The following is a 14,991-nucleotide window of genomic DNA, read 5'->3' as shown; positions in this document are numbered from 1 at the left end:
AAACATTTCTTCTCTACAAGTGTTTCTTTTATGGATTAATTATAAAATTTCATAAATTACTTCTATGTTAAATATAATTTTTTTTTTATAAACATTCTTTGTGAATGCATTATTAAAAGCATAATATTAAAGTTAAATTATTATATTGGTCACTTAATTTTTACTTTTGTTTTGATTTGATTATCTATTTTTTTAATTAGATCCTCTAACTTCTAAAATTGTTACAAATTTAACAGTTTGCTAACTGTCTTGATATTTGTAGTTTGCAAGATCTGACTTTTAAAGGAGATTCTTTTACTTGACACAAAGGTCAGTTGAAGGAGAGAATTGATAGAGTAGTGGTTAGTTATTCTTAGAGGGTATTTTTTCCTAACAACTTCCTTATTCACTTGCCCTTTCTTAAATCTGACCATCATGGATTATGGTTAAGAATTAGAGATAGGACTAGATCTGTTTCTCATAATAAATCCTTTAAATTTCTGGTTTTCTGGCTGACTCAAAGTGATTTTTTCAATCAAATTAAAAATTCTTAGATTGCCTCTAGAACCTGGACTAAGAATATATCTTCTTTCCAAGATAATATCTCTAATTGGAACTTAAAGGTGTTTGGTAACATTTTTAACAGGAAAAGGAGAATATTAAATAGAATAAGGGGCATCTCTTATAAATTAGCAGTTATTGATAATCCTTTTCTTTTAAATCTCATGAACTCTCTATGGAGGGAATACCAGGAAATTCTGAATCATGAAGAAACCAATTGGTTTCACCAATATAGATCTAACTGGCTCAAATTAGGAGATAGAAATACTATTTTTTTTTCCATAAATCTATTTTAATTCGTAGACAAAAAAACATGATCGATTCTCTTAGGGATGACAGTAATAATTAGGTTTATGACCCTTTTAAGCTTAAAGCACAGGTTGTTGACTATTTTAAAAAGCTTTATTTTGATAAGGAGCCCAGGGGTTCCCCTTTTCACACTAAGATCACTTTTTTCAGTCTTAGGAGTGATGATCAAGTTCTTTTAAATTCTGATATTTCTTGTGCAGAAGTTAAAGCCTTTTCATTCAGTACAGGAAACTTCAAAGCCCTTGGTCCAGACGGAATCCATGCTTTGTTTTTTAAAAATCAGTGAGAATTTTTAAGTCCTTTTATTTTTAAGTTTGTATATGATATTTTCAAAAATTCTCCTAATATTACTACTGTTAATGACACATCTATTATCCTTATTCCTAAAAAGAATAACCCTAAATATGTTAATAATTTTAGGCCAATTTCTTTATGTAATGTAAGTTACAAAATTATAACTAAGTTAATATCTAAGAGAATGAGTGTAGTTATAACTATTTTAATCTCAACCAATCAGACTAGTTTTATAAAAGGTAAGTAAGGAACTGACAACATTTTAGTGATCCAGGAATTAGTTCATTCTTTCAGTAGATTGAATAACAAGAAATGTTTCATGATTATCAAGTTGGATATAGAGAAGACTTATGATAAGCTTAGGTGAAGCTTCAGAAAAGACACTATTCAAAAAATTGACCTTAACAGTGAGTTATTTGAGCTTATATATCAATGCATATCATCTACCGCTATGACCATTAACTGAAATAATAGCAGAATTGAGAAATTTCAACCTTCTAGAGGCATTAGACAGGGAGATCCTATATCTCCTTATATTTTTATTCTTTGCCTAGAGAGATTATGTCACTGAATCTAGGATCATGTTATTACTAGTAGTTTGACCCCTTTTTCTTTTAGTAATAAGGGCCCTAAGGTGTCCCATCTATTTTTTTGCTGGTAACATAATTTTAGTTGCTAAAGCTGATAGATCTAACATTGAAATTATTATAAATACTCCTAATAATTTCTTTGCTGCTTCTGAATTAACAGTCAATTAGGATAAATCATTTATTTTCTTTTTTAAAACTAGTGACCCTATTCTAGTTCAAGAAATTTGCTCTTGCTTAGGTTTTAATTAGGCCCATCAATTTGGTAAATACTTAGGCATACCCATTAGCCATCTTAGTCTAGTTAGACATGATTTCTCTTTTATAGTAGATAAGGTCAGGAAAAAGCTTTCTTTATGGAAGTTGAAGTCCTTATCTATGGCTAGAAGTGTCCTTTTAGCCCAGTCATGTATTAGGAGTATACCTACATATTTCATGCATTCCATAATTATGCCTAAATCTGTGTGCAAAGAAATTGATACTTTATGTAAGAGGTTTATTTGGGGGTCCTTAGGTAATAGAAAACTTCACTTAATTAGCTGGAATAAAATCTGTCAACCTAAGGATAAAAGGGGCCTGAGATTTAGGGATATTAGTATAGTAAACCAAGCTTTCTTTATGAAGTTGTGGTGGAGACTCCTTACCTCTCCTAATGAGTTATGGGCTCTGGTGTTAAGTAGGAAGTATAATTTTGCCATTGGTAAATCCCCTTTTTCTAAATCTAACCAAAATCAGTCTTATGCGTGGAAAGGATTGTTGTCTGTTTGGAATACTTTTTATAATGGTTTAAGTTGGATCCTAGGAGATGGTCAAACAATTAAGTTTTGGAAGAATAATTAGGTTCCAGATCTATAAAATCTTTCCGCTTATGTTATTCAACCTATCCCTGAGTATCATCAGAATGCACCAATTGTTTTATATATCTACCAAAATAATTGGGATTGGTTTAGAATTAGGTCTGTGTTGCCTGCCAATATTTGTGATATCATTTCCCAAAATTCCCTTGGTACAGGTTCTAGGGGTCAGGATCTTTTTTTATAGAAATATTCTAGTAATGACATTTTTATCATCAAGTTAGCTTATAATCTAATTTCAAATCTTGAGGACAGTGGGGAGATCAATAATAATGTGATTAAAGTAATCTGAAAATGGGGAGGTTCTCCCAAAATCTCTATTTTTAGGTTGCTCATGATAGATTGTTAACCAATGTGGACAGATGCAAAAGAAGAATGGGTAACTTTTCAGATTGCTTTAGGTGTAATGAGGATGCAGAATCTGTCATACATATTCTTAGGGATTGCTGGTTTTCTCAAAAGATTTAGAATTCTCTTGTTCTTCCTAAAAACTAGGTTCTTTTCTTTAGTCAAGGTTTGCATAGTTGGCTCGAATATAATTTGGATACTCAGAATTTTAAAAATTATCCTCATTGGGATAACATTATAGAGTTTATGGAGAAACAGGAACCAAGCTATTTTTCAAAACCAGCATTCTACTGTTGAAAGGGTATTAAAAGGTATTTTTCATGAGTTCGATTGCTTTCTTTTTTGTGGCAGGTTTAATCAGGATGCTGGTGTGATGGATTCCCAGAGTCTGATAAAATGGCAGGCCCCTATCCAGTCGCATCTAAAGCTCAATGTGGATGAAACTTCCTCTCCATTTTTTGGTCATGCTGGCTGCGGAGGCCTTATTTGGGATTGTAAAGGAAGATTTTCAGCTGGGTTTTGTAGGGCCCTGATCCTTGTACTTCTGTAGCTGCTGAGCTCTAGGAAGTTTATTGGGGGCTTAAGATGATAGTGTAGAAAAATATTCAGTTGATATGGATTGAATGTGACTCTAAAGAGACTATTTCCCTGCTTGTCAATTATCCTAATTGTAATTATCCTTTGTTTCTTGTAATTAGTGAGGTTAAGAATCTGTTAAAAAGTATTCGTTTTATTAGGTTTAGCCATGTTTTGAGAGAGGCTAATCGTTGTGCTGATTGGCTAGCCAAGGCTGGGACTAAAGGCAAGATATCTTTTTATTCTTTTGATTTAGCCTATTTAGATTTACTTCCTCTTTTATCTCTAGATGTTATAGGTTCTTTGTACCTTAGAGGTACTACTTAGGTTCTTGTTGTTGTTTGGACTCTAAGCCCCATTTATTAGCAAAAAAATAAAATAAAAATTGTTACAAATAATTTTTTTATAAAATATTGTTAACTTTCTTAATTTGTTTATCTTCTATTTTGGTGTCTCCTTACTATTTCAACTCATTCTTTTATCTTTTATCCTTATTTTCTTTTCTTCTTTTTCATACTCTTCTTATCATTCGTCTATGTTTCCACCAATTTCTGTTTACAATTAGTTTCCTCATCTTTCTTCTTCACTTACATGTATAAAATCTTCCATCTCTTTCTCCTTTTTTTCCTCTTCCTTTTCTTCATCCCTTCCATATATACGTTTATTGTTACTTTATTTGCACTTGGCATCATCGCTTTTGCTGCAATTGCCATAATCATGGTACTTACCTTGCGATCTACGATTACATTAATAGCCCCTGTGGCATCCAAAACATAGTTGAAAAACTTACTATAATATGTCACACATTTGTCATATTTTGAATTTAACGAAAACATATTGTTGAGACATGAATGAATTATAAAAGAAGGATGAAAAGAAAAGAAGAGGAAAAAGAGAAAAAAGAAAGAAATGAAAAGAAAGTTTAGAAGAGAAGTAAAATGCAAAATGTTACAGGAGAAAAAAATAAAAAATAAAAAATAAATTTTCAATAGATTTAATATTTTTGACAAAAAAAAATATTTATTTGAAACACTTCTGAAAGTTAAATAATCAAAATAAAATAAAAAATAAAAAAACCAAACTAAAAATTGAAATATCAATATACTAATTTAGCCTAACATTAAATAATTAATCTATAATTTCATGTGTCACTATTTACTCTTTCAGCTTTGTTTATAATGAATAAATAACTAATTAATTAAGATAAAAATAATTTGTGCAATAAATTTATATTATAATTAAAAGATATTTATAATATTAAATAATTAAATTAATGGCTTACATATTAAATGAATAAATATATTTTTTTTATATGAATAACAAATGAATACATTGTCAACATAATTTTGTAAATAAATAATAATATAAAACATCTAACAATTAATATATTAGAAAAGAATCTTTACCTTTTATCATTAAAATAAAAAAATATTTAATATTTTTTAATATATATAAAAAATAACTTCATAAATATAATATATTTTGATCAACAAGTTAAATGATCTCGTATTTTGTTTATCTTTTTAATCATGAGAATTTGTTTGGATGAAATATTTCAAGTGAATAATTTATTTTTATTAAAAGTTTATAATTATAAAAAAAATTAGATATTAACTTTAAATAATTTAAAAATTTAGGAATTTTAGTGAAAATTTTACTAGACTAAAATAAAAGAAAATTTAAATCCTAACAAAAGAGTGAGAATTTGGAATTACTTTTTATTTATTTATTGTGTATTTTAGTCATATTTTTATTTAGTTATGGTTAATTTAATAATTTAAATTTTATATTTTAAATTAATTTTATTAAATATAATGAATCTTTTTTAAGAATATAAGTAATTAATTACTCTATCCAAGAAAAGTTGAAATAAAGAATTTTGAATTATTCTATCCAAAAAAATTTAAAATAATAAATTTAAAAAATATAATTTAAACTCTTAAAATTTTAAAATTTCTAAAATTTTTAATTAGCTGGTAGAAACATATAACTGTTTAGGTGCTTTAAGTGGTTGTCTGGATATCCTGATTTGAATATATATTCATGTGGTTATATACTTAACACAGATAACATGCCCATCTTACTGCTTTATTTTGTAGGGCTTTGTTTTGTTGCTTGGTCCGTTTATGGTTTGATCCCTGTGCTTCATTTTGTTAATAACTTAACCGCTTTTCAATAGCCATTGTGATTGAAAATATTCATGGGTGGTGGTTGTTTATAACCAAACACAGTACTGCATCCATCACGGATACAACAGTTAAAAGGGTCAAAGTATAAACTGGTCAAACCTTACGGGCTACATGACAATTATTAAGGTAAATTATATTCACATTCATCAAATTTTATTAATATACATTTAATATTTGTCTTTTCCTATATTATACGAAATTCTTTCGTTTCATATAATAATATTTATGAATTTTTAATATTAACACAAAACTTGGTATAAATTAAAGGATATTAGTATGATACAATAATTATTAATAGCAAGTTAATCAAATAAAATATATTTATTTATTAATCATCTAGTCACATGATATCATGATATTAATAAGTGAGATAAAAGAATCCAAAAATAGAATTTAATAAAAGATGTTGACCTGCAAGGTGCTGCTTACAACATACATTTCATTGCAATAAATGCTAGTTAGGACTATCGCATTTCATGAGTACCTAACTATTAATTGTGATAGGGACCCAGTTTATTCCGAAGCTAACTTTGCACACCCAACCAATTGTGTGCCTTTGGATACGTCGTTCACTTGAAAATTCTTAGTCTGCTTCATCAAACTGCATGCAATCTGAACCCCATCTTCTTCGCCCCACAAACGTTGTGTGATGATGTTCTGATGCCAATAACCCATCATCAAATACACAAATTTATGGTGATTGTCATTTCTTTATAAAAGTGATCATAGTTATGTGGCATTATATGAAGGTGCAAGCAGGTTTCTAAGTTGAGAATTGTATAAGCAATTGCTTAGGAGTCACCATCATCATAATGAAAACAGGATCGGTTCAACAAGATAGGTTCCTACTCTTTAACATTCATAATAATACGCGTTAAATTGATGACCCAAAAACTCAAGGTTGAATTGAAAGGTCTTCGTGTAGCCATAAATGATCATCCTTTGGGTGGTATGGGGGACCATTATGAATTGCTTATTGCTTACGTTGTTGCTCAAAGATATTTTTGTATTTCCTTAATATATATCACAAATTTGGTTTAAGGAACAGCACGTGTGCTTTATACGAGTCAAACATTTCGGATTGTGTCGGTTCACTTTGCTGCTCGTGCGGGTCACTCATTTTACATGCAGCTGTGGTTTTATTTTCTGTAGTATCACTTCAATTTATCATAATTTTCTATTTCATGTTACTTTCATCTTTTGAAAAATCATTTTAATTTAATCTCCATTTTTTTTACTATTCATAAAATTTGTACTCATATGTGACCCTAATCAGTGATCAATTACCATGAAATTGACATAATTATGGGAGGTAATTTCCTATGAATTTTCTATTTCTAATCATTTGTATATTACTTTCGAGTCTGAAATCGTTGATATCTAAAAATAATTTTCAACCAATAAAGTCTACGCTAAAAAATTATATACTTGACAAATAGTCAAATCACCTAAGAGATACTCTTTAACTTTGGCTCCTTTGCTCCGAATTGTGTAGCATTTGGTGTAATAAATCATTTTTTGACCATATAAGTACATAAATACATTTTCCCATTCTATATTCAATCTTGTTTTGGAAATTTCTTTACAACACCGAATACAATAGAGTTAGACAGATTTGGTGTGAAGTGCATGATTTTTTATTTACAGGGGTTAATAAAAAATTTGTCATACCTATGATTTTTTGGAGAGAAGTTAAACCTAATATCCTTAATTTGCATATACAAGAAAAATATTCATTAATCTAAATTAAGAGAAGAGTCAAAAGAGGTGTTAAAATAGGATATTTGACCCAATTCGTTCTACAAGCTTCAATGTATTAGGTCTAAAACAAGTTTACTTCTTATTAAAATTACAACATATTGGCTCAAAATTAATTGGAATCTACGAACATTTTACACTTAATAAATTGAATTTGTCTAAACTCAATTAAAGGAAAATTATGTTAGGCTATAATAACCCTAAATTAATTCAGTCCTAAAATTTAAAACTCAAATCCTTAGTAAGTTTAAGTAGACCTAACTGATCGAGTTTTTTTTGGCCAACTCTATATACAAATGATAACGAATAAGATATAAAGTGCTATAATACCTATCCCTACACCCACATTTTAAAAAATACTTAAACTTACAAGAATAACAACTTTAATGCTCATATATTTTTCTTCCAAGTACTTATATATTTGCACTTAAAACTCATTACTTTTATTTTAGTCAATTTTAGTACGGTCTTTTGTAATTCATTATTTTAAAAATCTAGTAAGACAAATACTAATAATACTAACAGTAAAAAATAATATAAAATATATTAAAAGATAAATAAATCCTTTAACATAAATATTACAAATAAAATTATCTAACATGATTCAAAAATTAATATTTAAAAATCATTTCACTTATAATTATAGAAAAAAATACATATATTATGCATATCATTTTCCTTTGGTAAACGTGAAAAGTTCAAACTTCATTATAATACAAGGCATCACCAAATTAGCTTGATAACAGTATCGTCATATGAATAAGTATTTTTTCTTTTTCGGTCTACATCATAAGAATCCTATGAATAAGGATAAAAACAATATATTCCATTAAAATGCTTTTTTTTGGTAGAGATTCTTTTTTGGGTCAACATTCTTTGTCACGATTAAAATGCCTATTCTGGGTCCAACTTAATTTATTACAACAGTTTCAGGCCCTGTTCATTTCAATGCAAAGCCCAAATCGTACAACAAAACTTTTGATGGTGGGCTCTCAACTTAAAGCCCAAAACTTGGCTCAATTCTAAACACTAAAATAGGATTCTGAACTTGAAGTGGACTTAAAAAAAAATGTAAGAAAAATGGTTCGTATAGTTGTAATGAAAAAATGAAGAAAATTTCAGCTCGACTTCCAAATAAAATAAAGTGCATAGTTTTTTTACTTGTATTGTAATTTACACTTTATCTATTTATTTCAAACAATTTTTTTGTTTGTATATCAATTATACAATCAATGCCCCCTTAAAAAGTTACGTATTCAATAATATAATTTTACATGATAATTCTAAGTAAATTTTTTTTTATCTAAAATAGATAATGAAATCCCATAATAATTGATTAAAGAGAGTAGGTCTTCATTTGAATATTCTATTTGTCTAATTTTTTTTAATAATTTAGATTTATAACTTTTGTTATCATTTAACTTGTTTCTAACCCTTTTATATCTAACATAAAACACATTCCTCAATTGATTTTAGTGAAGAGCCTGACTTATAAATGGTCTTCTTGCATGTTACATTATAACTTTGGGAACTCGTATGTTCATCATCATCCTGCTGCTTTGCTACATAATTTTATAAATGTGATATATGAATAAAAAAGCATGCATTTGTATATATGTAATTTTAGAATTAACATTTAGTTATATTTTTAAAAAGCATATTAGACGTTAAATAAATAAAATTTAAAAGATTTATCAATTAGTTTTTATTTGCATTTTTTATAAACTCAATCTATTTAATAAATTTTTTAATTTAACGATTTAATAAATAAAATTCAATGTTTATAAAAAGTTATAAACACACAAAGGTTTTCAAAACACACTCTCTAAACAAGCATATATCTTAAAGAAAAAATAGAGTTTAACATATTATATGCTTGACTATTAGAGAAAATCATGAGAATAATCTCACTCTCTTAAATATTGCATTAACATATTCGTATGTCTTAAACGACTTTACTCAAACTCATAAAAAAGATAAAATAATGCTAATAATAATTTTTTTGTAACACACTCTTTATTATTGGTTAAAATCTATTAAAAATTATAAAAATTATGTGAATCTCACTTTTAAATTAATGTTTTTCTTTTATATTTTTTAATTTTTAATAATTTTTACTTAATAATAAAAAATGTATTAGAAAACATGTTATCGACATTTCTCAATCATGTAACATAAAAAAAAAGAAAAAAGGTTGAGGTGAGAGAGACTCAAGATGTTCCTATTGTCCAAAACTTGTACCATAGACGTATAGATGATACAATACAAAAACAAAGGTCTTTTAGTGATGCAAGCAAAAATAAATTGGATTGAAGCTTTACATGAACTTCTCATTTTTTAAATTTAAGGTCTAAAACTTTTTCATTTATTTTACATATATTTTTTTAATTTATTATTATTATTATTGGGGATCTGAACTCAAACAGAGAAAGAAAAGTGAAAACACGCACCCGAGTTGAAATTTTGATGACGACTTCGTCTTTGTGAATTAGCAAGTGCTCGGCATCAGAAGCACTTTTACACAGCTTCTTCCTCTTTCATTTTGCAGGTTAATTCACAAGCTCAATTTAGCTGAACGGGATCTCAATCTAATCAAAATGTAAACGGGCTTTTATAGATCCATAACTCAGAGGGAGTTTAACATTGGGCTTAAAAATAAAGCCCATTATAAATTCCCTTTATATAATGGGCTTTATTTTTAAGCCCAACTGTTCAAATTCCTAAACCCTTGTAAACTGGGACTGGGTTTTTGTTTTTAGTTCCACAATTCTGACTGGATTTATTGTTGTAATGGTATAAGAGCCGTTAATTTCATTTCAATCTTCTCATTCTCATGTTAGTTTTAAGAATTTACTTGAAATATGTTCATATGCTAAATATTATTTTTACTATTTATTATAAATTATTATATAATTAAAAGTTATTGTCATTTATATAAAAATTATTTTGAAAGTCGTATTTATGATGATTTTTAATTAAAATTGAACTATAGTTTCAATTATATTATGAGATAAAAAAATACATTTAATGATAATGTTTATCATCACTCGTGTATGATTTATTAATTCAATTTTTACATCTTTCTCTCTCATTATACAATACTGTTATAATATTATCCAACTTATACTGATTTTTTAATTTTTATACCCACGACAACGTTATCAACCTTACAACGAAGCAACCAAAAGACAAATCATTAACCACTCTCTATACATTTGTATCCAAGTTCAAAGTAACATACGAGCTCCGTATGATGTTTGTACTAAATCAAACTGAGATTACATCATTAATTACAATAATGTAATTTCGATTAGTAGAAGATCCCGTGATTGTTAGCAACATGTGACCCACTCACATGCAATCCCTTCGTATTCATGTCTTTTTAGGATAAATTTACATCACATATAAGCTAATAACGTTAACTTCTTGGATTCGACCATGATCAATCAGATACATGAAACTACGAAACGTATGAACAGAAACTACCAAAATACCTTGGTCTGGTCGAATATTCTTCAACAAAATGCTTCAAATTTCAAAGAACGTAATGAGTAAGAAATATAATGATGGCTAAGAACGTGGTGACCATGTAGACATGTAGAGTTGGCATACCAATAAAATTGAAGACATAAAAAGGGAAAATAATAATCCCATGCTACTGTTGAGGCACGCGTCTTACAGTTGGTTTGTTGAAATTATCAAAACCTGCTTCAGATTCTGATTCTCTCTCCATTAATATAACATATGTAGCTTCTTTCTCATTTGTTTATGCATTTTAGGGACAAGAAATTAGTCAGAATCATGTTTATTTATTAGTAACATTATTCTTCAGTTAGTATGGTACTATTAGTAGGAAGATATAGGCTGTGAAGTGATGGATTTTTGTATTCTGTTATGCGTTGTCCTCAGCTCAAGAATATTCTCAAAATTATTGCAACCCTTTTCTCCTTAAATCGCAATTGTTGTCACACCCTTTAATTTAAATTCATATTTATGTTTGGGAAATATTCACCATCATCGTAAGAATATAATTAAGTTGCATGTACTTATATATCATTTAATAATTTTATCATTAGATAAATTTATTTTAAAACCTATCATTATAAATTAAGAATCATTTAATTGTATTTTTATTTTTATTTATTTTTAAAAAAATTGACACAAATAGTGAAGATAATAGACAGTATAAAAATAATATTTACTAATAATTATTGTTAGATTATACATTTTTAGTATATTTACTAACTCGTAATTAAAACGTTCCATATGATAAAAGGTATATATAATAAATTCTTATCAAAATTTTAACTTTTAATAAAAATTATTATATATAATTTATTGTTTTTGCAATGTTGTACAAGTTAAAAAATTATTGTTTAATAAAAATTAAATTCTTACTATAACTATTATGAATTTATACCAACAATATTATATATCATACTAACAAATGTTACGGGACCTTTGATATTTTTTGTTTCTTAATAAATGAATGTTTCTTAGAAAGTGATTCGATGTAAATAAAAGAAACATATATAATTTCTTTTAATTGTCATGTGATTATAGACTAATTTTCATTCTTATTATTTGTATAGATAAGAATTATTCTCATTATATATATATATAGGAATGTTAATATTATATAATGCTGTAAAGTTATCCATTTAGTGGTGTCAACACGCCTAGATCTCTTGTGGGTTTGGTGTACAGCCAAATATTCTCATATCATTATTTGTTCTTGACCCTAAACATAGCCATGAGAGCATGACCGACCCAATACTAGATTCATAAGTTTCTTCTTCTACGTTTTTTGTTTTTTGATAAGAATCAATTCATTTCACACTAATATTGGGTTAATATGGCAATACTAATATCCCGTGCCTACTATTTGTGTGTGTGTGTCTCACTTAGTGGTTGGTATGAAAATTATATGTTTACACTTTCTTGTGTAGACTGACCGGAGGGAAAATAGATCGATGAAAAAAAGAAAAAAGAAAAAATATGATTGGCGATATTATAAAAATAAATGAAAAAAATAAAATGGATAGAAAAATATAAGAGTTGGGTTGGCAAATGAAATTATTCTGGATTTTGAATGTAGTTACTTCTCGAGCCTGCTGCCAGCTAATGCATTGAACTTGAGCAAACCATTAGAGCTGCAAGGTTGGCAACAGCAATTGATCTATGTTACACTGACACATTTGGGAAAGTAACATATTTTTAATAGCAACTATTTTCAGAAGATATTGCATATATATGTATATATATGTAACTATATTGCTTTAGGGGTCACTGATTACACAAAAGAGGAAGCAATAAGAACGGCATCATCATTGTTTAAGACACATGCAGAGAGGGAAACACTTTTATCTTAAATGTTTAAAAGACTGATATGCATACAAATGCTTAATTTGTTGTATAGTCTTTTAAGTTATAAAGATGTTGGAGCAATGCTTCTTTTCCTTCAATGTGTAACGATAAGTTAGATTATTTAGATGTAATCTCCTACTGCGTGACGTATTAAACTTGTTAAGATATGTATTATGTGCCAAAGCATGTTAACATAGCAACTATATAGAAGCCAAGTTCGGAAAGATAATTCAAAGAATTAAAGAACTAGATTTATTTATTGAAAATGTGATGGTCACTCAGTTGTACTATATTTAGTGTATAATTTAAATTAACAAGCTTTAATTTTTCACTCTTTATATATAATACTAATAATAATAATAATTTCCTTTTTTATTCTTTTTTCTTTTTGCATCACATTCTTCTTCTTTTAAAACAGTCAATTTAAAAACCAGTTAATTATAAAATCGTTATTATGCACTTTCTATCTATCTTTCTAGCATCTCAGGTGTGAGAAAAGCATTTTCCAACAATATAAGTTTCCAGTAACATTAGATGGGTGTATAGTATTTGAGCTTTTATAAATTCTGTTGGTATGATCTTAATTATAAATTTTAACATAATCAATTTTGTAGTCGTGTATACGGTACGCACAGTGACTTGATAATATAGGACCATCAGTACAATGATTAATATGTTATCTTCCTGATTTTGATTTTTGTCTAAAAAGGAAACAAATCATCATGACCTTGATGCTGAGTCATGGAAAAACTAAAGCTAAATTTAGAACAGACGTATTAACTTGGTCATGGTCTATTTTCAACGAAATTGATTATGATTCGGGACTTCTTTTAACATTATTTGAAGACTCCGTCAACCGTACGTGTGAAAGGAATATGAATTATAGCTACTTAAATGATTTTATATAGATATAATTGTTGCGTGATTACAAAAGCATTACAAGTATCATTAGAAATTTTGTTGATGACAAAATTATAAAGAAAGAAATACATATTAGTGAAAACAATTCTTACACCATTCAATAATTATCATTATGATGCTTTTCTTACTTTAATAAAAAATATTTTATATCGTAATACATGCATTAAGATTAATTTTATACTTTTGAAATGAATAAAAATAAAATTATTTAACTTTATTTTATTATTGTTCAATTTTTAAGATGGGTGTAATAACAATGATGCTATCCTCCTTGTTAAAATGGGTCTATAATATGTAAGTTTTTTTTCTTCGGTGGATCGCCATTGATTGGTGTTTTTGAGCTGTGTTTTATGAAAACCATGATTAATGGATGATTCATGCAGGAGTGAGGATATGGATTAGGATGATTCACTTATCATGGTGAAGAGAATGATTAAGGTAGAGATTACAATATAGTTGAATCTCCCTTCCAACCGTAGTAACTTGGAGCTTCTAGTGGAGACTTCATTAGCTTACAAAGAAATCACCATCTAATTATAAACTATGGCCAAAAGACATAGGGAATTTATTGTTATTATTATATGTGGTGTTCTTCTATCACGTTTAGTACTTTTATTTTGCTTACATAATATGGAAATACGTACGAGTAAAGAAATTTTAGTCATGAATGATTAAATAAATAAAAAGTGTTAATTATTATTTTAAGAACCATTTTAATATATTTATAAATAGATTTGTAAGTGTTTACTGTTAATGACATGAAGCATGCGTTCAAGTGACGCAATTAGCTTTCATTTCACTTTTGCTGACAAGTGGAGCGGCTTTACATTAAAACCGATTATTGACTTAAACGGTCACTTAGAAGCGAGTAATTTGTATTTAATTATTATCGCAGCTCCATCAACACCAACAAAACGGGAAGCGATATAGTTGTTACTTGTGTATAATTTTAATATATATATTTTTATTTTATCTGATTAACATATATAACAGGAATTTTATATCTTATTAAAATTACTGTATTTTTATAGTCTTTATTCTAAAAAAAATAAAAATTACTATGAGAATATTAAAAAAATTATAATACAAAATATCAAGTAAAATATAAATGAATTAATAAATTTTTAAATTGAAAATGGAAAAATTCCATGTAACACTGCAGTGAAAAAATTGTTAAGTATATATTTAAAATATTTTAAAATTTTAAAACTAAATAAAGTATTTATTTATAATAAAATATGATTATAT

The sequence above is a fragment of the Abrus precatorius genome, unplaced genomic scaffold, assembly GCF_003935025.1.
Source record: "Abrus precatorius isolate BTA unplaced genomic scaffold, Abrus_2018 Scaffold11, whole genome shotgun sequence".
Taxonomy (NCBI): Eukaryota; Viridiplantae; Streptophyta; class Magnoliopsida; order Fabales; family Fabaceae; genus Abrus; species Abrus precatorius.
The sequence above is the reverse complement of the archived record's forward strand: the minus strand, read 5'-3'. Positions refer to the sequence as shown.